Source organism: Procambarus clarkii, chromosome 27, assembly GCF_040958095.1.
Source record: "Procambarus clarkii isolate CNS0578487 chromosome 27, FALCON_Pclarkii_2.0, whole genome shotgun sequence".
Taxonomy (NCBI): Eukaryota; Metazoa; Arthropoda; class Malacostraca; order Decapoda; family Cambaridae; genus Procambarus; species Procambarus clarkii.
Genome location: NC_091176.1, coordinates 27297453 through 27324935, shown reverse-complemented (window position 1 = coordinate 27324935; position 27483 = coordinate 27297453). Strand labels below are relative to the sequence as shown.

General features: G+C 49.4%; 1 protein-coding gene across 3 annotated transcripts in view; it reads right to left on the bottom strand.

Annotated features, from left to right (window-relative positions):
* Positions 1-27483, bottom strand: part of LOC123762560 (whirlin) — a 261198-nt gene that overhangs the window by 71094 nt on the left and 162621 nt on the right. For 2 of the 3 annotated variants that reach the window (XM_069332492.1, XM_045749087.2), the window contains one exon: positions 19646-19691. The exons of the other annotated variant lie outside the window; for it this stretch is intronic. The gene's annotated coding sequence lies outside the window, so the exon portion shown is untranslated. The remainder of the gene's footprint in view (positions 1-19645; positions 19692-27483) is intronic. 3 annotated transcript variants of the gene reach the window in all.

Sequence of the window (27483 nt, the reverse complement as noted above, 5' to 3'; positions counted from 1 at the left end):
TTTCTGTTCGTGGGTTCTCGGGTGGGTTAGGCTTGAGCACTTTAATAGAAGAGTTTAATAATGTTACGAACACTGAGGAGGACGGGCTGACGATGCGCCATTCACAAGGAGAGGAGGCTGTAATGAAGTGGTGTGTTTATGGTAGTACGGCTGAAGTTTGAGCATCAGAAAATTTCGTTTTATTTTCCCGAGATCAGTGAATTATGCCGTATATTACTATAAGTAAAAAAAAAATGATTTTTTTTTTCAATATAATAGTTAACCATTGGCTTTGTATTTGTGTGAAGGTTAGGTTAGGTTAGGTTAGGTTAGGTTAGGTTAGGTTAGGTTAGGTTCTGCCTTCGGTAGGTGAGGCTGTTGGAGGAATGGTGGCTGCTTTTAAATTAGATATTTTATCGGGCTACGGCTGAAATATGAATATCGGAAATATTATGACAATTTTCCCGGCATCAGTGAATAATGTTGCATATTATTATGAGAAAAAATCATTAATTTGAATTTTTGTTCTTCAAAATATTTACAGGGCTATCCGGCAGCCAGTACCTGAAATCGTCGTGGGAGTCTGAGTGCGACTCTGGCACGCTGTTCCCTTTTGAATTTTGGCGAAACCGCCGAGCCTATGTTCATCCCAGACCCCAGACCAATCCCACTGGCAATTTGTGTGAACTTAAACATCAGGCCTCCTGTGTGAACTTAACCCCAAGTGTATGGCCTCCAACATTCTCTATTATAGTAGACATCTATGTTCTTTTATTGTGGTGGTAGCAGCACCCCGCCCCACCCCTCACAGCAGCCATGACAGCACGCCACCGACAACCACAACCGCCTGATAAAAAGGTGAATGAAAGACGCGGAAGTTCTAGTGTAGTATCCTTCACCCTCCTCTCCCTCTCTTCTCTCTTCACTTCCCGCTCTTCTATCCCTCCCTCTCCTGGTTCTCCCCTCCCTCCTCTCTACTTGCCTGGCCTCCCACCCTCTAGCGAGACACAACACCTCCAGCCTCGGCACTCTCCTGACGGCTGGCGGGAGTACACAGTGTATGGACTGACCTAAAACCATGCACGTCTTACAACCATCCCCCCACCCCATCCTGACCTATAAGGCGTTCTCCATGATCCTCCGTCGAGACTAGCTGAGAGAGTGGATGAGTAACAGGTGCTAGTTAAGTTGAATATGTACAGGAAGAAAGGGTAGAAAGAGCTCAGTGCATGAACACATGCATCTAACATATGTCTTGTACACACACACACACAGATTCCCGAAGAGGAATTCCTCAGTTACAGCCCCGCTCCTGATGATGAAGATTAAGCCACCCAAAAGGTGGCACGGGCATGAATTGCCCGTAAGTGGTGGCCATTTTAAGCCATTACCAGTATCAAGAGCTGATACTGGAGATCTGTGGAGGTCCCGCTCCTGCTGTCTGTGTAGTATATATATGTAGTATGTAGTAGGGTGTTATGTCCATGTCCGTGCTCACCCCTTTTATTTTCCACAGATGATTTACACCCAAAGCACATTCGATTTAATGGTGTTGCGCTGTGCCACACTCCCATCGTTCACACCCAGTATACCCGTGCTCTAGGGCTTCAGTTTACCGCACAACAGTTTCAGTTTACCTGCAGGGAAGGTGGGCTTGGTGAGCGTGCAGCCGCCCCCCCCCCCCCCGCTCCTCCCTGGGGACCAACACGAGAGGTCTTGGCTTACCTCCCTCATTCACTCTCGGTCACATTCCATTCTAACACGAAAAAAGGAGGGGATGCCGGGGGGGGGGGGAGGGAGGGAGGGAGGGAGGGAGGGAGGGAGGGAGGGAGGGAGGGAGAGAGGGAGAGACGGAGGGAGGGAGGGAGAGACGGAGGGAGGGAGGGAGAGACGGAGGGAGGGAGGGAGAGAGGGAGAGACGGAGGGAGAGAGGGAGAGAGAGGGAGAGAGAGAGAGAGAGAGAGAGAGAGAGAGAGAGAGAGAGAGAGAGAGAGAGAGAGAGAGAGAGAGAGAGAGAGAGAGAGAGAGAGAGAGAGAGAGTGACTGTGTGGGAGACAAGCCATACAAAATATAACAATGAGAGGTAGTATATGTGAGCTATCCAATCGTCGGCATGACAAGAAGGAAGAGGTGAGAGGAAACAGGGAAGAGAGAGAGGGGGGAAGAGGAAGTAAAGGAGAGCAACTCTTAATAATCCCCATCACAAAATATATTGGTACAAATATCAGTAAATAAAATCAATGTTAGCCTAAGTGGAGACCTCGCAGTAGTCAGCAAGAACGGCACTCCGTTCTCACAGATCCACTTCGAAAGGTTCATGTCATGTGGGTGTAGAGGGGTGGGATGTTGGTGTTGGGGGGGGCGGGGGGGGGGGTGAGGTAGGTGGTGGTGTGTGGATTTTCATAAACCGGTATAGCGAGAACTGACCGGTTTACTCAATAATGGCTTTTATCCGATATCAACGATAAGATCACATGAGAACACTCCGGTTTACCGAATATTGCCGTTTATCCGGAGCCGGAGGGAGTATTCTGCCAGTCAGCTGTTCGGTGTTGATGTATGGCCATATTTGACTAAGGTCACCATTCTTGACTCCCAGGTATGGGAAGAGGCGCAGAGGTTGATAAGTTGACAAGTATTTATCCTCGGTCGTGGATAGGTTAGAGCAGGTGTGGACTTGGTAAGGATGGGGGGTGCAGGTGTGGGTGGTTGTGGTGGGCAGGTGTGGGTGGGGTTGAGACACGGTTCGCGCCCCTGGGTAGGCACGACAGGTAAGGTCAGCCTCCACCTCACCTGACAGCAACACCACTCACTCCTCACGCCACCTATCGCCGCCTGCTAACATCCCCCCCCCCCCACCTCCCCACCTTCCCCCTCCCCTTTTCCTCCTCACTTCCCTTCTACCTCTTTCCTGCATTCTGCCTCCCGGACGTCAAAACACACACACACACACACACACACACACACACACACACACACACACACACACACACACACACACACACACACACACACACACACACACACACACTAAACAACAACTTCAATATTGCCCAGTGTCCCTAAATTCAATGTCAGAGAGAGAACAATAATGAACAATGACACCATTACCAAAGCTTATTGGGGCTACAGGTACAAATCGGGTTGGCTTCGAGCTCAGCGCCTCCAGAATCATATTGAATACAGACGGATACCAGATTGTATAATCTTTAGCATAATCTTGGCCCATGGGTTAAGGCGCGCGTCCTGGGCTTAAACCAGGACGCTGGTTCGATCCCCCGCCCTGATCCAAACATTTCCTCACGAATACATCACGTCGTTATGATATCATTCTGACCCAGTCGTGTCAGCCTCGCATGGCGGAATTGGGTATGTACATAACTCGGCCCAGCTGACCGTTTTCTGTGAGAAATGTTGCTGAAGTGTTAGCGGTTTTCTGGCGAGTGTGAGGCATAATGAGGGTGACAGCGACTCAAGGTGAATGATGAGGATTTTGTGAATAGTGCATTGTTCATTGATTCATGAGTATCATTATTATTATTTGATGTGTGGCCGATTGTCACATTGAGTTTGGTTTTATTACAAGTCAGAAATAGTATTATTATAAAATATTTATAATTTATAAAGTAGGCTACATTTACTGTAGCCTACGTTATTGCTATACTACGTGGCTATATTCCTATATTACTTGAAGTGCTCATTACCTTATTGATTATTTATCTATCTATATTTAGTCGTATAGAATACGTTGAGTGTACATATTTAGTCATGTTAGAGACCATTAGGCTTGATTACTGTAGCTCCAAGAAACAGGACATTTGATTACTTACCAATGATCGATGTTGTGGATATAATCACTTAGGACTGCTCATGTAATCACTTAGGACTGCTCATGTAATCACTTAGGACTGCTCATGTAATCACTTAGGACTGCTCATGTAATCACTTAGGACTGCTCATGTAATCACTTAGGACTGCTCATGTAATCACTTAGGACTGCTCAAATGTTAGATTATTATTTCGTGATTGCCATATAGATTTACTGCCCACGTATGTGCTGATAAGATTCAAGATTGCTTAAGTAATGAGTACATTCTTTATGGCTATAGAGTAAATTGCCTAATTGCTATAATTATTCTATTCAAAAGATGATCTGCGTACACGAGGCTACAGACTATTATATTTTTGTCTCTTAACTGTTTTTGTCTATATTTTACAAAGCAGTTTCCTGCTTTCTCCGTCTGCTACTGCTTTCTCCACTACTGCTATGAGGGACGAGACAGAGGGCCACCTGCTCAAGTCTCTAAAGGTCATATAAACCCAATGCAATTACGTGGGAAGTCGTGTCTCCGTCGTGGCACTCCTCACACTGGTCCCCAGGCACTCCTGCGGGGGTGGGGGGTGCTGGGGCTGAAGGGTGGAGGGGGGGGGGGTGCGGGGGCTGTGGCGTGGGGGTGCAGGGGGCGTGGTTGGTCAACAGCTGGGAGCAACACCTGAGGCGCTGGACACAGTTCCCACAGTAACTATGGGAGAAGCTTCCGACACTGGCCGTAACCCATTACCCAACGCGTCCTTGAAGCAGCAGCACGCACACACACGACAATACAATTGCGAGCGAGTGTTCACGCACGCACACACATATATGCATATTATAAGCAGAATCTCACCAGAAGTTTTTGCAGGACTAGCAAGAATAAGAATGCTTCCAGCAACATTAAGAAGGACTCTTGAACACTACTGCACAGGCTGCATCTTATGCCAGTCCCAGAGTATACAACTGCTGCACGCAACACACACCTGGGAAGGCGCAAGAAGAAATTAGGAAAGTCCTCATATTATGCCACAAATACCAGAGATAAGTGGAATAGAATACGAGGACCTGGCTAAGATAACTAACGACATTAGAAGAGAGGAGGACAAGAGATGATATGATTACAGCATACAAAATACCGAGAAGAATAGATAATGTAAATACAATGTTTTTCCAGGTGAAGGACAGCAGTAATAGAAGGCACAGATGAAAGGTTTTAACATGCATGAGTTAGATAAACACCAGGGAATGCTCGTATGTAGTAAGAGTGATTCCCAAGATCAGTAAGGTGCATGGGAGGTGGTGGCAGCAACCACCATTCACGGCTTCAAGAGCATGTATGACTAAACACTGGAAAATCAAGAAGTATGAATGCACCATCTGAGGCGGGGCTCTAAAGCTGGATCTTGTTCCAAGTAAACACAACTATGCAAGAACTGAGGAAACATACATACACACACACAAACACACACACACACACACACAGAATAGGCGGGATCCAAGAGTCAATGTTCGATCCTGCAAGCACAAATAGGTGAGTACAGAAACACACACACACACGATCTAGACGTGTGAAGATAACCAAACCAACATAAACACTGACTACAGCATCAATAGCAAATCAAATGAGAGCAAACCTGCTAATCACTGGAGACTTTCACCACACCAACATGGACTGGGAAACACGTTTAACCAGCTAGGCTTGGTTGATCTTCATGTGAAATGAAGCAGATGTAGCCTGCACTATACCGTCCAACTAGCTACCAGCGACCACAATATACCAGCATATGAATACCAGGTGGAGCTGACGGCACAGGATAAGACCAGGCTGCTATGGTCCACGAGGGTCTCCACACCTCAGGAGACGCTACACTACACTCAACAAACACCTCGGAGACGGGAATCCTTGAGCAAGACCAACCCGCCGGGTGTCGACACCCGCCTTTCCTCGGGACCTTAGAATGATTCACTAACTCAACCGTCCTCATCTGTTGCTTCACACGACAACTATGTCTTCATCACGATTTCATGTTTCCTTAAAGACATTATTAAAATTACTGACACTACATGAGCCTCGCTTCAAAGCTTCTTGCTGCTATGGAATGTCATAATTTCTGAATTATATTATGGCGTAAGGTCTGGCTTGTGCTAGAGTGAGCTTTATGGAAATTATATTAATGTTGATTGTAGAGTCCCGATAGCACCATCTCGCACTGGTGTTTACACAACACTACTCAATAGCATTATGAAACACTGTCCTCCTGCTCATGCTACGGTCCCTGGTGTTGTGTTCCAGCCAACTCAACATACAAAGACCTCGCCTCCTTCGGCAAAGTTGCCGAGTGTGCCTTCAGTTACGTTCGCCGTTCAGGTGTTTGTCAAGATCACTGTTTTTAGTATTCAAGCGAGAAAGTAAACCTTGTTATTTGTGGGTGACATAACCTCACCCCCGTACCGTAGAGTCCCATGTTGCCTCAACTATCTTCACAGGATTATTTCAACTAGTGTTGCTACAGCTAGTGACCAAGGCGTGGCAGTGCGGCACCAGTTCCCACCAGGACGTCCTCAATGACACATTCCACCTGCAACTCTTGTGGAGGGAGAGAGGGGGGGGGGGAGGGGGAGTGGAGGTGTTCTCGCAGCATTCCTTGTAACATACCTTGTCACTCAAGAGAAATTCTATGCGTCCCTGAAGAAAGATTTACTCACCTGTCTCTCACACAAACACTGCGGCCAGTCAGGAGTCACAGCCTGCTGCTTCTCGACTAATCTGAAAACTTCACGAGTTGCTCAATAACATTTTGACGAATTTGGAACATTTGAGTCACTAAACAATGTGCGGGAACATTCGTGCTTGAGCAGGCTTGCTCAGAACTTTGTTCCTTGTGCCTCCACGCCACCACCACCACCACTACCCAGCCTTCCACCACCACCCATATTAGCAATTCTGTATCTCCGACGTTTATGATAAAGCCAACATGCTTTGCTTCACTCTTCCTCACAAATCGCTTAAGTTAGCATCCAGAGCCACTTCTAAGGTGACAAGAGTGCCTCTTACCCATCACCATGTGTTCCCTCAAGCGGCCTCCCTGGCACCCTGGCACCATGAGAACCTGGCACCCTGGCACCATGAGAGCCTGGCACCCCTCGCTAGCTACTTCCGCGTTGAAGTCTCCAGATGAAAACTGAGTTAAATCCAGTATAGTTATTTATCAGTCACTGGCTGCAAGTTGTGTGGTACAGCCCGTCCTTGCGACACGAACGTGCCAAATACGGCGGAGGACCATAGACATTCCGCGTGCTAATGACCGAACTTTGTATACTCAACACTTTTCCTTGAGATACCGCACCGCCAAAGCTTCACTTTGGTGTGGAGGGGCGTGAGTGTGGAGGGGTGAGGGGCGTGAGTGTGGAGGGGTGAGGGGCGTGAGTGTGGAGGGGTGAGGGGCGTGAGTGTGGAGGGGTGAGGGGCGTGAGTGTGGAGGGGTGAGGGGCGTGAGTGTGGAGGAGTGAGGGGCGTGAGTGTGGAGGGGTGAGGGGCGTGAGTGTGGAGGGGTGAGGGGCGTGAGTGTGGAGGGGTGAGGGGCGTGAGTGTGGAGGGGTGAGGGGCGTGAGTGTGGAGGGGTGAGGGGCGTGAGTGTGGAGGGGTGAGGGGCGTGAGTGTGGAGGGGTGAGGGGCGTGAGTGTGGAGGGGTGAGGGGCGTGAGTGTGGAGGGGTGAGGGGCGTGAGTGTGGAGGGGTGAGGAGCGTGAGTGTGGAGGGGTGAGGAGCGTGAGTGACAGCTTCAAAATAGTTGAATAAAGCCACTATGACCAAACATGGCCACGCACTCACCACGCACTCACCACCACCACCAGAAGTATAGATAAAGGCAAAACATAGTCTCAGTTTTCACAAACAAAAGTATATAGTAATGAAGCAGTAAACTGCAGACCCTTGTCACTGTCGTATAGCTCACGTAAACTGCCGGAGGGAAGGTAATCAGGTCAAGAATGGTGGAACATCTGGAGAGAAACATTTCAGCTTGTGCAGTAATTAGTCTCTTATGTGCCAAAAACATTTCTGCAGTCCCAAAATACACACTCTGCCCATCCTTCTTTGACCAGTGTTATTTTCTCTATTTTATCATAGACCTCGAATAGGGTGGGAGTCATCAGTAGGGTGGGAGTAGGGTGGGAGTCATCAGTAGGGTGGGAGTAGGGTGGGAGGTGTTCCAGCACAGTCATCAACACTCCACTGAATCTGGCATCATGTTTCTAAACAGTTAGTTTTCTCACTGTATGTTCTGGTGCCCTGTGGCAGTCTTATCACGTGCTCATTCACTCTCAGTTTCCCTCATATATGACTATGTAGTCAAGTCGACTGTTTCTTTGCTCTGCATGCAATGTATATTTGCATTATTTTATACTATTCTGTTTATGTATTCCTTCATAGATCTGTTGCATCTGTTCCTCTTCTCTTCTGTCCTCTGTCCTTTGCATTCTTCCTCTCCCTCCTGCTTTTCCTTTAATCTCCTCGGCATTGTCTACTGATTAATGGACATGAGTGTGAGTGCGTGGCCAATATGCTGGCATATCTATATCATGATGACATCAGGCGAAGACTAAGTTGTGGAAGGAGTATCAAGTGTCGCACTTGGTGCAGCAAGATACACTTGAGTCATAGATTTAAGGAGCCCTTAAGTCATAGACTTAAGGGCTCTTTGTTCGCAGCTTAAGAAGTGAACACTTAATCAACGTGAAGTTCGTGATACGTGACTCGGAGGGTGGGATGAGATTCTCAAGTTTAATAAACTTGAGAATCACGATTGTGATTAATAAACACAATCGCTTGTTCCGGTCGAGGTCCTTGTGTCAAGGGCTGAGGTTGAGGGGGGGGGGAAGGTTGAGAGGGTGCTGGTGGTGGGGTGGTGGTGGAAGGGGGGGGGGGTGGTGGTGGAAGGGGGGGGTATTGACGGTGCTGGTGGTTGGTCGTAGGGAACGGGGTTGTAAGTTGTGGTAGGGGCGGTGATAGCTAGAACTATCATGTGGTAGATGGGAATGACGGGGGGAGAGGGGGGGGAGTATAGACTACCGTATGCACAGATCGCAAGCTACTCCCCCACCCCTCCTCCCCCCAGAGCTTCTCCCCAGCTCCTCTACGCATCTATCACCATGTGGTGCGTAAACCTCACGGCCCCCGCGCCAGTCAAAGCGTCGCGTGAAGTATGAGGTCGGGCGAGGCTCTGCACGCTCCCCTCTACACACACACATACATACACACACACACACACACACACACACACACACACACACACACACACACACACACACACACACACACACACACACACACACACACACACACACATAGCGTGTCTCTCGGAGCGCCATGTGAACACTGTCAAGGCGGCGTCGTGACACACATTGAGGAAATGAGGCAAACCGCAAGACACTGACAGAGACCTGCTGATACAGACATACGTAAACACACATAATGATACATAAACAGCCGAAGGTAAGATATAAGACCGCAATTGACAGAAAAGATTCCGACCTCGATAGTAGCTGGTGAAGGTGACATGATCTTCCTGGTCATATAGTGGGCGTCTTCCGTCCGTGGGACGCTCTGACACCAGAGGGCCAAGGCCCCATGCCCCCCCACACTGACCTCTCACACGCCGCTATGGACGGGAAGTGGATGGTGGTAAGCACGCCATGTATGGTGTAAAGCACCACCAGCAGCATTACCAGCAACAGCAGCAGTAAGTGGCACAGCCGCCTGTGGTACGGAAAATGAGACGACTGGAAGCCCCCCCCCCCAGCCCCAACATTCCCACTCTAGCCCCTCTCATGTCGGCCACTGGGTTAGTGGTCTGAAGACCTCTCCAGCTCGGCGTCTACTCTTCACACCGTCAGTTACCTCAGGGAGTGCAGTTGTCCAGCTGTCCTCCCCGTTGCGAGGGGTCTCTATCCACACACTAACCTAAGCCATGAGCTGGCCAGGGGTGGTCTCCACGGGGTCTGGTCCGATGACCTCCCTCAGGTCTCCTCTGGATGCTCCTCCGACTTGATGGGTCGTAGGTCCTGCCGTGGTTCCCTTAGTGTGCCTGGTCCCTGGCCCTCACACGACCAGCTTGGCTCTCACTGCCCAAGGTCGTCCAGCAACCAGTTGGTGTCCACAGGTGGCCCAGGAACACTTAAGTCGAAGGCAGTTGACCCACTGTGGATGCACACGCACGCAAGCGCGCACACACACACACACACACACACACACACACACACACACACACACACACACACACACACACACACACACACACACTAAGCTACGAATGAGGTATGAACTACGAGGAGAGACTACGGGTGTTAAACCTCACGTCGCTGGAAGATAGAAGAGTTAGGGGGGACATGATCACCACGTACAAGATTCTCAAACGAATTGATATCGTAGATAAGGACATGTTATTTAACACAAGAGGAACACGTAATAGGGGATACAGGTGGAAATTGAGTGCCCAAATGAGCCACAGAGATATTAGAAAGAACTTTTTTAGTGTCAGAGTGGTTGACAAACGGAATGCATTAGGAAGTGATGTGGTGGAGGCTGACTCCATACACAGTTTCAAATGTAGATATGATAGAGCCCAGTAGGCTCAGGAACCTGTACACCAGTTGATGACAGTTGAGAGACGGGACCAAAGAGCCTGAGCTCAACCCCCGCAAGCACAAATAGGTGAGTACACACACACACACACAGGAGCAACTGGTAGGGCGCTCCAGTGGATAAGGGAGTACCTAAGCAATAGGAAGCAGAGAGTTACAGTAAGAGGTGAGACCTCACACTGGCGTGAAGTCACCAGTGGAGTCCCACAGGGCTCTGTACTCGGACCTTCCTGTTTCTGATATACGTAAATGATCTCCCAGAGGGTATAGACTCATTCTTCTCAATGTTTCTGACGATACTAAAACTATGAGAAGGATTAAGACAGAGGAGGACAGTCTGACGTTTCAAGTAGACCTGGACAAACTTAAGGAATGGTCAAACATATGGTTGTTAGATTTTTAACCCAAGCAAATGTAATGTAATGATGACAGGCGTAGGAAGCAGGAGGCCAGATACAAGGTATCATTTGGGAGATGAAATTCTTCAAGATCCAGAAACAGAGAAAGACCTGGGAGTTGATATCACGCCAGACCTGTCTCCTGAAGTCCATATCAAGAGGATAACATCAGCGGCATATGCCAGAATGGCCAACATAAGAACGACCTTTAGAAACTTGCGTAAGGAATCATTCAGAACACTGTATACTACATATGTCAGACCTGGATGGGGTTCTGGGAGTTCTTCTACTCCCCAAGTGAGAGATTACAGTCTCTGACAGAGGGAGAACTGATCATCAAGTGATCCGCCATAGCCTACAGACAGTTGTGGCACACTTGTCTGAAGCTTGTGGATTGATTGATTGATGAAGATTAAGCCACCCAAAAGGTGGCACGGGCATGAATAGCCCGTAAGTGGTGGCCCTTTGGAGCCATTACCAGTATCATTAGCTGATACTGGAGATCTGTGGAGGTGCGACTGTACCCTGCGGAGAGGTCGTGACCTCTGAGCTTGTGGAAGTTGTTGTTTCAGGTTTAGCTACTCAGGACGAAGTGTCCATGTAGCACGGGCTATGGTGAGCCCGTAAAGCTTGTGGAAGAAAACCTTACAATATGAAGCACTCCCCGTGACCTCAGGCTACTGGGGGTCACGTAGGAGCCACGCCCACATCCACCCATCTACACGTGATGGGCCTACACGTTCCCCTCGCTGAAGGGGGGGGGGTCAGGAAATGCAGCTTAGCGTGGATGACGCAGTTTAGCGTGGATGAAGTAACCTTAATTAAAGTGTAACAAAGCAAGCTTATCTCCGTGTAAAAAAAAGAAATCGTCAATTTAAGCCCCAAATGGGATGGAACAATGGGAGGCGGGACGGTAACGAGCAGAAACACCTGTTTAACTGTAATCACCAGCAGTGACGTCACCCACACCTTGAGGCTAGAGATGAAACTATGAAGATGTCACGGTGTGGTGTCACGGTGTGGTGTCACGGTGTAGTGTCACGGTGTAGTGTCACGGTATATTGTTATGGTGCAGTGTCACGGTGATGTGTCTTGCGGACTGTGCAATGCACAATTAGAAAATGATCTTCAGTATTATGTGTTATATTTGTGTGACGAGTGCAGGCCACACCTGGTGACGGTGTGTCCTGCAGGCCACACCAGGTGACGGTGTGTCCAGCAGGTCACACCTGGTGACGGTGTGTCCAGCAGGCCACACCTGGTGACGGTGTGTCCAGCAGGCCACACCAGGTGACGGTGTGTCCAGCAGGCCACACCAGGTGACGGTGTGTCCAGCAGGCCACACCAGGTGACGGTGTGTCCAGCAGGCCACACCTGGTGACGGTGTGTCCTGCAGGTGTGTAGTGTGTACTGGCAAAGTTTGGGTGTATTGTGAGGATATCCTGAGCAGCACGGAAGTGTGTACACCCAATAGCATCATAACGACCCAGTGAAAGACAGTCTACCGGTCTGGCACGACCACGTTCTAACGTATCGGAAAATGGGAAATGAAAGAAATGAAAAATAAAGAAATAGGTGAGGGTTTGGGGTGCGGGAGGTAGAGAGGTGGAAGGGAGGTAGGGGGAGTAAAGAGTCAAGGGAGAGGGAAAGTTAGAGGGAAGAAGAAAATTAGATCACTGGGGGAGGAAGTTGAAAATAATAGAGTAGTAGAAAAGATAGAAAGTAGAAAGGTTAAGAGTTAAAGAGCTGCCACCATCCATTCTAACTCAGTACATACAAGATAGAGGAATGGAACTTGTCTGTACCACAAAATTATCAAAGATGTTATCATGTATCAATTGTATCTGCTATAAACATGTACTATAATCTTTAAGCCAGTAAGCTCAGAGTGCTCTACACTCTAGCCTGCAACATATCAGAAAATCCAAGATCTAGAGAACACATTTAAAGTTAGTTTAAAAAGTAAGTTAATTAATTATATATTTAGCATTAGATCTTCATTCATAGGGATATAATTTTTAAATCATACCTTCGGATGCTAATTGACAACAATAATATACAATGTGAGTCACCACACAAGACAGTGAGGTCACTACGGCTGACTCTCCCTGAAAATCACACAACACCTTCAGTCAGAAACACACCAAATTTGTCACCTTAACTGTTCAACTCACCAAAGTCTCTGAATCTAAGTTGGATAGTTTTTGACAGACAACTTTTACCAGGTGTGAGAGCCTGCACGGCCTCAGTCTCGCGAGAAGCGACTAACCTCCCGCTGCTGCTCAGTCTTCTGTGTCTGATCTGTTCTCTGCTGATCTCGAATGTACAGTTCCATGGGGATTTATGGGGAATCTGGGAGGTAAACTCCGTCCACCAGTAACATAGCCTCAGGCTCTCTACCTACCATGCCTGGACAGCGGCTTGTTTGATGGAAAGACACCCCTAACCATCTGCAATTATCAACTTAGCAGCGGGTAAGGTCAATTCACACGACCTGACCTGTAACAATTAACACTCTAGAGGTGTGACTTTAATTGCTAAGACCAGGCAATCCGACACCTTCAAATATCCTGTCTGACTAACTCATGTATTATGTAACATTAACTAAACACATTTACGGTGTTACAACGTGACACAAATGTCTGTGGATTACGCTTGAAGTGGGGATAGAAGTCTTGTGGGGGAAGTGGGGAAGAGTGGGGGGGGGGAACGTCTGGGATGATAGGGAATGACTCTGGCGTGGGGGGCGGGGGACAGGGAGTCCCTGGGGGGGTGAAACAATGCCTGGGAGAGGGGAGAGGTTAGGGGAGGTTGGGGGAAGGTGGGGGCTTGGGTTAGATGGGGGGAGGTGGAGTTGGGGTGTAATGGGTAGGAACATTACAGGATGTCATTATACCACCTGTCGTGAGGCTGGTGACGTCAGGAAGGCAGAGGTGACGATGACCTGTCAGCGTGTGGTACAGGATGCGGGACAATATGTATGTATATATGTCGTACCTAACAGCCAGAACCACACGGGAGACATCTCCCGTCACGCAGGGTGCAGTCGCGCCTCCACAGATCTCCAGTATCACCTCTTGAAACTGGTAATGGCTCAAAAGGGCCACCACTTACAGGCTATTCATGCCCGTGCCACCTTTTGGGTGGCTTAATCTTTATCAATCAATCAATCGCCAGAACCACACTAATTGGCCTAGTATGTAAGGCCCGTGTCACAGGGACGGGGTAAAGTCTCTCCTTCCTCCACTAAGTTAACTAAGGGCTGGATAGAAACCCCAGAACTACTATTGGCCCTTAGTCCACTTCTCGTCATCTTAGACGGTTGATCGCCTTAGATCAACCAGGTTAGAAGTACCCTTAGACCCGAGCCTGTAAACCATGTGATCTGGGGTCAACAACCTCTAAACCAGCTTAGCTTCTTACACCCGAATTGCCTAACATGCAGAGTGATTTTCGTTTATTTCCAATTATTATTATTATATTATATTAAGACCATTAATTACTGAGAGTTTGGTTATGTTAAGATAGGTTACATTAACTTTGATCAAATTTCTATGTTACTTTTAACTCAATAGCTTTATGTTTCCACTAGAAAAAAAAGTTGAAAAATGTAATATTTTTAGAAAATTCTGCTTGTTAAACAACTTGGCTTATTAGGTACTATACAAGATGTAGATATAATGACATGCTAATGTAAGGTGATATAATGAGATAATGAAGATTTCATAATGATGTATTGAGATAGTATTTACAACACCATTTATACATATATAGAAGGGGTACCCTACTGTCCCCTGGGTCTCTGCTTCCCCCTCCTCTTTCCACCCTTTCCCCCTCTTCACCCCATCTCTCCCTGTGACCCCCTTGTCTTTCTCCTCTTCCCCCCCCCTTCTACCCTTCCCCCCCCCCTTTTTATCAGAAAATTTAGTAATAAGAAGCACTGAATCCATAGTATGGATCTCTCTGAAAATATATATTTTCAAGAGGAAACTAGATTTATTCCTCCAAGGAGTGCCGGACCAACCGGGCTGTGGTGGGTATGTGGGCCTGCGGGCCGCTCCAAACAACAGCCTGGTGGACCAAACTCTCACAAGTCGAGCCTGGCCTCGGGCCGGGCTTGGGGAGTAGAAGAACTCCCAGAACCCCATCAACCAGGTATCAACCAGGTATATTATTACCATCACTGAAAACTAAACTGGGGAAATTACCCGAACTATTTCGCACTTTCATCCATGAAAATCGCCTCTGGGGGTCGGAGGCCTTTATATATGCTAGTATAACCTTGGCCAGACACACGAGACATACTTTGTGGTGGTATACGTATATAATGGGGGTTGTGGGGGTGAACATGGTGTATAACGAGCAGTAAGAATGGGGGGGCATTAACGAGGTCTTCCCCTGGTGCCCCTCCCTCCCGACTTCCCTCCCTTCCCCTTAACCCCCACCCTGGTACACCCGCCGTGCTCTAGTGACACCTTCACAGGTGTTTATCTGCCTCACACACACACACACACACACACACACACACACACACACACACACACACACACACACCCACACACACACACATACACATACACACACACACACACACACACACACACACACACACACACACACACACACACACACACACATACACATACACACACACACACACACACACACACACACACACACACACACACACACACACACACACACATACACACACACACACACACACACACACCGAGGCGCCTGGTGGCTGAGTGGACAGCACTCACGACTCGTAATCTTGGGTACTGGGATTCGATTTCCGGTGATGGCGGGAATCGAACAGATGGGCTGAGTTTCTTTCACCCTGATGCCCCTGTTACCTAGCTGTAAATAGGTACCTGGGAGTTAAGACAGCTGAGACGGGCTGCATCCTGGATGTGTTTGTGTGTGTGTATTCACCTAGTTGTGTTTGCGGGGGTTGAGCTTTGCTCTTTCGGCCCGCCTCTCAACTGGCAATCAACTGTTTACTAACTACTTTTTTTTCCTACACCACACACACACACCAGGAAGCAGCCCGTGACAGCTGACTAACTCCCAGGTACCTATTTACTGCTAGGTAACAGGGGCATTCAGGGTAAAAGAAACTTTGCCCATTTGTTTCTGCCTCGTGCCGGAATCGAACCCGCGCCACAGAATTACGAGTCCTGCGCGCTATCCACCAGGCTACGAGGCCCCTGTACCTGGGGCCTGGTCCTGAGCTGAAGGGTTTAAGCTCCGAGGAAACACTAAAGGAACTGGACCCTACACACTGCAGAAGCGGAGAGATATAGAGCACATGCTAACGACATACAAGATTGTCAGGGAAGTTGACAAAGTAGACAAAGCATCATGGTAACCAGAGAAACAAATGATGTCTCTATCATTGGAAAATAACTTTTCAATGTTAGAGACATTAATAAGTGCAACAGTTCATGCGGAGATGTCAGTGAACCTTAACACACGCTACATTTTAAACAGGGGATAAATATGACTAGAACATACAAATAACTGCTTGGGAACCGCCTCATTACATTATCTGAGAATGTTCAGAAGGCGGGGCTAAAAGTCTAGCTCAACTCTACAAGCATATCTAGACGAGAACACATATATGTAGATATGATAGAGCCCAATAGACTCAGGAACCTGCACACCTCTTAATTGACAGTTGAGAGGCGGGACCAAAGAGCCAGAGCTCAATCCCCGCAAGCACAACTAGGTGAGTACAACTAGGTGATTACATATCCTCCCCCCCCCCCCACACACAGTCACAAGGTCTTAGCTCCCTCCTTACCTCCCGGTCTCTGAAGATTTCTATTCCCCAACATATATTCAGAAGCACTACCAGCCATTATACACACCTCGCTTACCAGAGCAGCTCATAGCATCTCTCCTCTCACTCAAGTGTATCTTCAGGGAACAACTCTTCCCTGGTCTAGTACCTTGTAAGAACGCTTTCTCGTTACTACCTCCCTCTCTCTCTAGATGACATATAGGTCCTGCTAGAGGCACTATAATCCTCCTTCCCTCTCTCTCTCTCCAGACATAACACCATCGGTGCAGCAAGAGGTATATACATCTGCAGGCGATGAGTCACAATAACGTGGCTGAAGTATGTTGACCAGACCACACACTAGAAGTTGAAGGGACGACGACGTTTCGGTCCGTCCTGGACCATTCTCAAGTCGATTGTCTGAGAATGGTCGACAATCGACTTGAGAATGGTCCAGGACGGACCGAAACGTCGTCGAACCTTCAACTTCTAGTGTGTGGTCTGGTCAACAGGCATATACATCAACCCTACACCTCATGAATCTAACTTTAATGACCAGTAGCGAGGGTAGAGCTCTTTAAAAGCTACAAACTGGCACTTGAAGTGCTAATATACAATGGAAGACACAGGCAGTTGACAGTACCAGGCCGGTGTCAGCAGCCAGCAGGACGAGCAGTGATCACACGCAGTTACACAAGTACGTTCGGACCTATACATCTTTTCTCAAACATTGGCGGCTTAGTTTATAACTGGCGAATCTGGCCCCAGGTTCGTAAGTACTTAGGTAACTGCTTGATCATTCCTGGCCCACCAGACAGGCAGTTGGTGCTTAGTAACAAAGTGGTGACATTAATTAGCATACCCACCGAAGCACTTACTATTATAATAATAATAATAATAATAATAATAATAATAATAATAATAATAATAAATTACAATAGTGTGAATAGGTATAATAAAATAAAAAAGGGGGGGGGGGAGGAAGGAAACTATCAGGAGAAAGCGCCATGCCATAACACCTATATAGCACCTGGAAGGAATCAGGATGAGGATTTGGGACGGGAATGGAGGGAGGGGGGGGGGCAGGGAGGAATGGTGTGAAATATCTGTGAGAAGACGAGGAGGGGTGAGAGGTGGGGAGACGTGAGCCCGGGTCCAGGTGCACACCAGGCCCAGTAACCTCACATTTTTTTTTTTTTTTTTTTTTTGAGATATATACGAGAGTTGTTACATTCTTGTACAGCCACTAGTACGCGAAGCGTTTCAGGCAAGTCCTTAATCCTATGGTCCCTGGAATACGATCCCCTGCCACGAAGAATCGTTTTTTCATCCAAGTACACATTTTACTGTTGCGTTAAACAGAGGCTACAGTTAAGGAATTGCGCCCAGTAAATCCTCCCCGGCCAGGATACGAACCCATGACATAGCGCTCGCGGAACGCCAGGCGAGTGTCTTACCACTACACCACGGAGACTGCTAAATACGTGTCGTTAAATACAATGCATTATACGTGTCATCCCATAGCATATATGTCAACAAACACAGATGCCACATAATTCTCCTTTCTTGAACCTGCGCCATTATGTTCTTCCTGTCTTCGAGTGGTCCTTTAAGACGGCGAGGTGGAGACGGGTCCTCGGCCCCGTCAAGACGCTCGCCTCCATCTCCAGGCACCACTCAGAAAGTCACCCTCGCTGTTCTATTATTGGTTTTACACGTGTATATCAATGACAGCTTTCACCTCGTGGATGACAGCACGAGGCTGGCGGGAGAGGTCAGGACGCTGATCGCTGCCTCTGCTGACCTTCTCCTTGGTGCTATGATCACCCTGTGGGGGGAGGGGGGCGTTAGGTTATCCCTCTGGTGATATGATCACCCCCCCCCTCCAACTCTCCCGTCATATTTCTCCCCTCTCGTCTAATCGCCCACTCTCTCCCTTCCTCTCTCACCTCTTCCACCTGTCTACTCCTCTCTCATCTCTACCCTTTCCTTCCAAAATATTACCCCCCCCCTTCCAAGACTCAAATTATGCCAATTTACCTAAAAAAAAATAATGGCACACAGGCACTCTAATTTATTTCTGATTCGATATTCAGAAACAATTCTTAATTATCTTAAGCTAACCTAAACTTACCTAACCTACAATATAATACTTGCACAGGTACATTTATATTTTGTGAGTGAAGGACGTAAATGACAGGAAGTAAGGGTTAAACTCTACGGAAAACATGCTTAATACTTTAGTTCAGATTTCATGAAAATCTCAAGAAGTCGCGATAGATGCCGACATTTCCTTTCATCGTGGAACTTGGGCTGACCCCGACTGTCCTATGAAACTCCCATACCACAGTGTTTCATGTGTAACAGACAGACAGATACATTCTATTTTATAGATATAAACTTATCTGAGCCCCTGGACGGTAGAGCAACGGTCTCGCTTCATGCAGGTCGGCGTTCAATCCCCGACCATCCAAGTGGTTGGTGGGCACCATTCCTTCCGTCCGTCCCATCCCAAATCCTTATCCTGACCCCTTCCCAATGCTATATAGTCGTAATGGCTTAGCGCTTTCCCCCTAACAATTCCATTCCATTCCTTCTCTTGAGTGCACCTTAAGAGAACTTATATATTAAAGAAGGAATGAAGAGAGTTAAGATATACTCTGGGACGATGTGACTACGTCGGGTTTATCCTTGAGCTGTGAAGCCGAGTCGTCTTGCAAGATGCTGGGCGACAGAGGAGAGGCAAGGACACACCATGGGCTATGTGGGTCTCACCTGGGCACCTGGGCAGGGGAGGTGGGGTAGTCAGGGCACAAGCCACTCACCTGGGCACCTGGGCAGGGGAGGAGGGGTAGTCAGGGCACAAGCCACTCACCTGGGCACCTGGGCAGGGGAGGAGGGGTAGTCAGGGCACAAGCCACTCACCTGGGCACCTGGGCAGGGGAGGTGGGGTAGTCAGGGCACGAGACACTCACCTGGGCACCTGGGCAGGAGAGGAGGGGTAGTCAGGGCACAAGACACTCACCTGGGCACCTGGGCAGGAGAGGTGGGGTCTTCAGGGCACGAGACACCTGGGAAGATAAAACAATCAATATCAGACGAGGTTGTCGTGACTTAAGACTGGTGGGAAGAGAGGTTGGTGGATGGATGGGTTGAGTGGATGGGTAGGGTGGGTGGGTAGGTAGGTAGGCTCATGGGTAGGTGAGTAAATGGGAGGGTGGACAGGAAGATGGGTGGGTGAGTAGGGGGCGATGAATAGCATAGTAGGTAAATAAACAAGCAGATACATGACATGAATAATGTTGGGGGCTTTTAACTATCTCATATACGTGAAATGGATCAAATGATTTCAACCCAAATCTTGTTGAAATCCGGTTGTATGACTTTTACCCAGTCAGGATGGTCTAGTGGTTAGCGTCAGCGGCTGGGAGTCAGCCGGTCGCGGATTCGAGTCACCTCAGAGCTCCAGCTGATTTTCTCACTGATATATATCACGTTAAGTGTGATTGCTCTGTAAATAGTACAAATAATAATAATAATGTCACAACATTTATAAAGGCGAGCAGTGAGGCTTTCACCGCTCAAGTGCTATCTGCCCACACTTACCACTCAAGGTTGGAATGAGGGAACAACCCAATTTTTCTGGCATTCTCACTCTGCCAACCTTGACGCTTCTCCTTGTTAACACTCGATGGGTTGAGGATGGTTGTTCGTGAGGAGATTGAGGGGGAATGGTTGTTAGGTTGAAGGGAATGGTTGTTAGGTTGAAGGGAATGGTTGTGTGTGTGGTTGAAGGGAATGACTGTTAGCGAGGGATGTCAGGAGTAGGCAGGAGGACCTGCCTACTCCTGACATCAAGTTCCTGACAGAAGGAACAGCGGCAGGAACACAGGGTATATTACCAACTCCCATCAGCCCAGTGATAGATCGCCCTCAGTCTAAGACAACCAAGTGGAATGAGCTGGAATGGGAAGTAATTAGTTATCTTCATACATAGTTTAAAAGTTACGATAGAAGGCAAGAGTGTCGGACTCCATTGAAATAGATGGTCAGCGACTGAAATGTGGGGTTCGGGAGCTGAAGCTCGCCTTGTAAGCACATAAAGGTAAGAACGTAACACTTATCACAACAGCAGCAAGAACAAGGGTGCAAATGCCATCACTCGTTCTCCCAGGTCTTGTTGCTCAAGTGTGGAGCTTGTCTAAGGTCATTATCAAGGAGAGTATGTGGGGGTGGGGGCGCCGGGGGTGGTGGTGGAGGCGGGGGTGGTGGTGGAGGCGGGGGTCGTGGTGGTGGGGGTGGTGGTGGTGGGGGTGGTAGTGGTGGGGGTGGTAGTGGAGGTGGTGGAGGTGGCGGAGGCGCCGCTGGGGTCGGGGGCATAAAGAGAAGTGGTCGACATAACAGCCAACAAGCTCAAACATTAAGCCTGTCCTGTCTGCCTGCCACAAGGTGAGCCGGGACCCGGTCCCAGTCAATCCCGGTCACTCCGCATCTCACACAGCTGTCAATAACCACAGTTCTAAAACAATAATAATACAGGTAAACCACAAAATGAGGAAGAGGAAAGCACGAGAGAATCCAGACAGAGTATGCATTTATCAAAGCATTAACCTGTACATATTCAGATATGCTCAAGTACGTAGGATGAGTCTTACAAACACTGACGCAGAAGAGAACCCAGCCTCCACACACACTGAGTCTTCAACTGTCGCTGTTCCTATGCTGTTCACATTTCTACAGTTCTCCATGTATTCCTCACTTAACCTTATATCCCCCCCAAACAACCTCCTCCCCCCCCCTAAAAAAATGATCGCAGCCAAAACTGGGCGCCTCTGGTCTGATCTAGGCTTAGTTGGTGTGGGCTAGTCTGAGCTATGTTGGGCTTGACCTCAACAAACATGGTTGGGAAGGCCGGTTGTGAGGCGTTACCGGGAGGATGAGAGGACTGTGCGTTGTGCGCTTGTGACGGCGTGAGTGCGTCCACCACCGCGCAGGGTCCTCACGCAATACCTCCAACAAGAGATAACAGAGAAAGCAGTTGAGCAGAGCTGGTGGGAGGGGGCTGGCGAGAGGTGATGCCTCTGGCCAGGAGACTTGAAAGATCACTCCCATTCCTACCGCCACCATCACCTCTCCCATCTCCAGCCTCACGCTGCTGGCAGATGGACAAGCTCGAGCAGTACGTGACTGTCAACCGGTTACGTTTATATATAAAACAAATCACACACTGAAAAGGCATCTTGGTCGATGCCTGGCAGTCGCTCCTCACCCTTGACGCAGGCGTGACGGAGCTCTCAGAGATGAAAGAGGCTGACGATGGCATTCACAACAACATAATGCCCGTCTTGTTTTCTGGATAAGCGACAGTCAAGGCCAAGATCACGGGGTCAGTGAGTCAGTCAGGCGAGAATCCTGTGGGGTGAGCTGGTTTACAGAAGGCTACCTGGCTAATAAGTCAGTTAATCCTTCTCTTTCCTTAACTTGCTTTATCCGGATAGTGTGTCACACGGACGACAGCTCGGGGTGTTGTCTATTGCCAGTCTATTGACTCTATCCGGCTCTACAAGTAATTTCCTTAAAAGTTTGTACATTTTGTCCGGCCTCGTTGTCTCACCTACCATCTTCCTTACATGGCATTTACTCGAGTTGAACTCTTGACAACTAATTATCATCAACTTTTTTCAACATTTCCAGGTTTTCCTACAAAAAAAACATTAAGTTTTTTTTCGTGTCAGCCTAGATTATTTTGACCAGGACGATGTAAACTACGCGACTAAGACGTGCATCACCTAACACTTACATGCCAAAGTGGCACCCCTCTGGAAGGCCTAAAGTTCCAGTTGGCCAACAGATTGGTGTCTCTGGAATCCTTCATGTTAAGGGGTGTTGGTGGCTCAGTAGGTAGAGTGGCTGGCTACTGTTTATGTGGTCAGTAGTTCGAGGCTCCGATTATCCTGGTCAATGAAATATATGAAATATATCTATACTGTAAGAGAGCGAATGTTTGTTTGCCTAAAGTTAGACACCGCAGACGCTTTTGTAATAGCTCTAAAGTTATATATAGAATAGTTATGGGTGTAGATGGTTCCCTCCCAGAAGTATGGGATGGCTTAGTCCCAATTATGTCACTTCCATTAGTCGATATTATGTCTTTGTTTCTTAATCTACTCAGGTGTAGTGGTCACATAAGCCCAAACTCATGTCTTATCTGTCTATTTTATTCCTTGAAAATATGTTGAATCACGAAAGCGCTCGGATTATTTTCATCAATTTTTTTCCATGTGGATACTTACATAGGGATGTATGTATGTATAAAGAAAATGACCGTCCATTATATATACTGTATTTTTTTATTAACACATTTAGGTATATCTGAATTTGTGCAGCTGCCATAGACTATATGAAGGGGAGTACAGTGTGTCAAAAAACTAGCTACGTGGTGCTAAAAATCCCCATCACACAGGATGGTTAGTCATGCAGGGCCATCTTCAAGAACACGAGAGTGAATAAACTAATTGCAAAGCTCCAGGTACCTCATACCAACGGGTCTGAATGGTCTAATAACTGAGCATTCGGTGATGTAGTGTGTGAGATCATGACTCAGTTCCTGCTCACAGAGTTTGCACCTGGAGTGCTCAGGACTGGGAGATCCGTTATCTGTACCCACCTGCCACAGGTAACGATAACCCAACGTGAACCTGGCAAGCACTGTGTCGCACAGTACTCAGGAACCTGTACACCTAATGATTGACGGTTGAGAGGCGGGACCAAAGAGCCAGAGCTCAACCCCCGCAAGCACAACTAGGTGAGTACAACTAGGTGAGTACAGTCTGCTGGACGTTTTCATTGCCTTTTTTTTATTAAGAAATGAGGTACATCTGCATTAGTGCAGCTACCCTAGACTATATGAAGTGGAGTACAGTGTGTCAAAAAAAAAAAAAAAAAGCTAACTAGGTGATGCTAAGAAATCCCCATCACACAGGATGGTTAGTCATACAGAGGCATGTGATAAGCAATCTGCACTGGCAGACTCCGGATGCATTTTGAGGATATCAACAACACAAGATTGAATAAGGTAGCAGTGGTAATACAAGTTTGCCAAGGTACCTGTAAGTAATGAAAGTCTAGGGGATTGGCTAGTCGCCTTTCATGGCCACCGATTTCATGGGGTTGCCATGGGAGCTGGAATCCGACACCCTGTTAATGGAAGCAACGGAGCTGACCCCAACCTGCCCAAGCTAGTCACCTTGGAGTCAGCTAGTCAACCTTAGTCAAGTTAGTCAATGGTTAGTCCTCACCATTCACTTTGCGACGTAGGGTGAGGCTAGCCATATGCGTTTGGCTTCCAACTATGGAAACACAAACAGGTAGAAATGCTGAATATCTATTTTATAGATAAAGAAAGATTAAATGAACAGGAACTTGATTCATTTACTAACGGAATCTTAGGATAACTACCGTTGGGTTCGTTGAAATCTCATCAACAATACGCCGAAGGCTTAGGGCAAGTTCACACCACTAAACCCGTCAGCCAGCCTAATAACGAGCCTGAAATTCAGCCCATCCGCTGGACGGACAGCCAGCCAGCCAGCCAGCCAGCCAGCCAGCCAGCGAATCTTGCCAGTCAATTAGTCAGCCGGGCGGGTTACCAGTCAGCCCACACGTCTAAGCGCCCGCAGGAAACTACACTTAAACAAAAAAAAGGAGAAAAGTGAAAACAGTTCCCAGCTTTTGTCGTGGCCGGCCTGCTGGCTCCACACTACTCTTGGTACACCACTGGTAGTGTTGTACCACTACCAGTGGTGTACCACTACCAGTGGTGTACCTCTACCAGTGGTGTACCTCTACCAGTGGTGTACCTCTACCAGAGGTGTACCACTACCAGTGGTGTACCTCTACCAGTGGTGTACCTCTACCAGTGGTGTACCTCTACCAGAGGTGTACCACTACCAGTGGTTAGGTTGAATGACCATACCTTTTCACTTTCTAACTCCGCCGCTCATTTTAGCGCCACACTGCTCACTCTAGCAGCTCACCGCTACACAACGCTTCACGGTATACTGACATCAAGAAGAGTTCCAAAGAATCAGTTTTAAACTCATGTATCAATTGGTGTTCTTGAAGACACGAGTGACGGACTTGTACAGAGACGTGCGTCTTTCGGGGCCATATTCTCCCGCCAGGCGGTTATGGTGCCTGGACTTTGAGTGCCTCGGCCCCCCCCCTTCACCCCCCCCCCCTCCGTCTGTAGTGCGGCCAGCATCCAGGTCAACCACGGATGAGTTTCACTGACTCCTCCAACTACCCGCCCTCCAGAGAAAGTTACCAGTGCCATCGACCCGACCAGTCAACACCTTCCACCACGACCCAGGTGGCACCTGCCTCCCTCCACCACGAGCCAGGTGGCACCTTCCTCCCTCCACCACGACCCAGTGGCACCTGCCTCCCTCCACCACGAGCGAGGTGGCACTCAGTTCTCCACTATGGCCCACGTGGCATAGGGGTGACTATGAGTGCAAATATTTCTTATCACATTTAACTTAGGGCTCCCCTGACCAGCCTGTGTCCGTCCTGTACCCCAGACCATTCCCCCCTGCGAATGTGGGTGAGACTAGCCACAAGCGTCTGGCCTCTAACCTTGGACAGACAAGCAGAGTTCTCTGATAGTATAGATGTTTCACAAAGTGCGGCGGGTTGCAGGCCTCTACTGCACCTTCCAGTAATGGTCTCCATCTTGGAAGGAGTGATGGGAGTTTTCGGGAGATGGTTGGAGTGAGCGGGATAGGGAAGATGGAGAGGGGGGGGAGATGGATAGGGGGGAAGATGGAGAGGGGGGAAGATGGAGAGGGGGGAGATGGAGAGGGGGGGGGGGAAGATGGAGGGGGGGGGAAGATGGAGAGGAGGGGGGGGAAGATGGAGAGGGGGGGGAGATGGAGAAGGGGGGGGGAAGATGGATAGGGGGGAAGATGGAGAGGGGGGAAGATGGAGAGGGGGGGGAGATGGAGAAGGGGGGGGAAGATGGATAGGGGGGAAGATGGAGAGGGGGGAAGATGGAGAGGGGGGAGATGGAGAGGGGGGGGGGGAAGATGGAGGGGGGGGGAAGATGGAGAGGAGGGGGGGGAAGATGGAGAGGGGGGGGAGATGGAGAAGGGGGGGGGAAGATGGATAGGGGGGAAGATGGAGAGGGGGGAAGATGGAGAGGGGGGGGAGATGGAGAAGGGGGGGGAAGATGGATAGGGGGGGAAGATGGAGGGGGGGGAAGATGGAGAGGGGGGGGGAAGATGGAGAGGGGGGGGAGATGGAGAAGGGGGGGGGAAGATGGATAGGGGGGAAGATGGAGAGGGGGGAAGATGGAGAGGGGGGGGAGATGGAGAAGGGGGGGGAAGATGGATAGGGGGGAAGATGGAGAGGGGGGAAGATGGAGAGGGGGGAGATGGAGAGGGGGGGGGGAAGATGGAGGGGGGGGGAAGATGGAGAGGAGGGGGGGGAAGATGGAGAGGGGGGGGGGGAAGATGGAGAGGGGGGGGAAGATGGAGAGGGGGAGGGGGAAGATGGAGAGGGGGGGGAAGATGGAGGGGGGGGAAGATGGAGAGGGGGGGAAGATGGAGAGGGGGGGAAGATGGAGGGGGGGGAAGATGGAGAGGGGGGGGGAAGATGGAGAGGGGGGGAAGATGGAGAGGGGGGAAAAGATGGAGAGGGGGGAAAGAAGAAGAACTGTAAACGAAGAGACGGATGGGAGGAAGGAGAGGACCCAGACGGAGAGAAGAGATAAGACATACGCTGCGTGAGAAAGTAAGGGATGGACGGGTGGGCTTGTGGGAGAGGATAAGAGGCGCTGGTCAAGTGGAAAATGTATAGGAAGGGAAGAGAACTATGAGAAGAAAGCGCCAAGCTATTACGACTATACAGCACTGGGAAGGGGGTCAGGATAAGGAATTGGGATGGGACGGGGGGGAAAGGAATGGTACCCAACCACTTGGACGGTCGGGGATTGAACACCGACCTGCATGAAGTGAGACAGCCGCTCTACCGTCTAATTTCCCCACGTCTTATACACAATGCTGGCAAGAACCTGGCAACACAACTCCAGGGGCGGTCGGAGAGGCCACGATTAGAAAACACCTTTTTTTCCGGAGGGTGGAGGGGGGAGGGTGGAGGGGGGAGGGTGGAGGGGGGGGAAGGTAGGGGTTACGCGTGGATGAGAGGGTGGAACATGTGCCTGAGGGAAGGGGTACACGCCGAAGGAAAGTTTAAGACGTGGGGAAATGAAGATTGAGTCATGCCAGAGTGTTCGTCTAGCTGACACGATGTGCCTGTGTCCGGAAGCTTGGAATCTCTCAGATTTGGTGGGTGGAAAGTATTTGTAAAGTTGCCCCCCCCCCTAGGGGGCGAGGACAGGGAGGGAGGGGGCGAGGACAGGGAGGGAGGGGGCGAGGACAGGGAGGGAGGGGGCGAGGACAGGGAGGGAGGGGCGAGGACAGGGAGGGAGGGGGCGAGGACAGGGAGGGAGGGGGCGAGGACAGGGAGGGAGGGGGCGAGGACAGGGAGGGAGGGGGCGAGGACAGGGAGGGAGGGGGCGAGGACAGGGAGGGAGGGGGCGAGGACAGGGAGGGAGGGGCGAGGACAGGGAGGGAGGGGGCGAGGACAGGGAGGGAGGGAGCGAGGACAGGGAGGGAGGGGGCGAGGACAGAGAGGGAGGGGGCGAGGACAGGGAGGGAGGGGGCGAGGACAGAGAGGGAGGGGGCGAGGACAGAGAGGGAGGGGGCGAGGACAGAGAGAGAGGGGGCGAGGACAGGGAGGGAGGGGGCGAGGAAGCAAGAGAGAGGGGAGGAGGCCCCATGGGGGTGGCACCGGAAGAGGAGG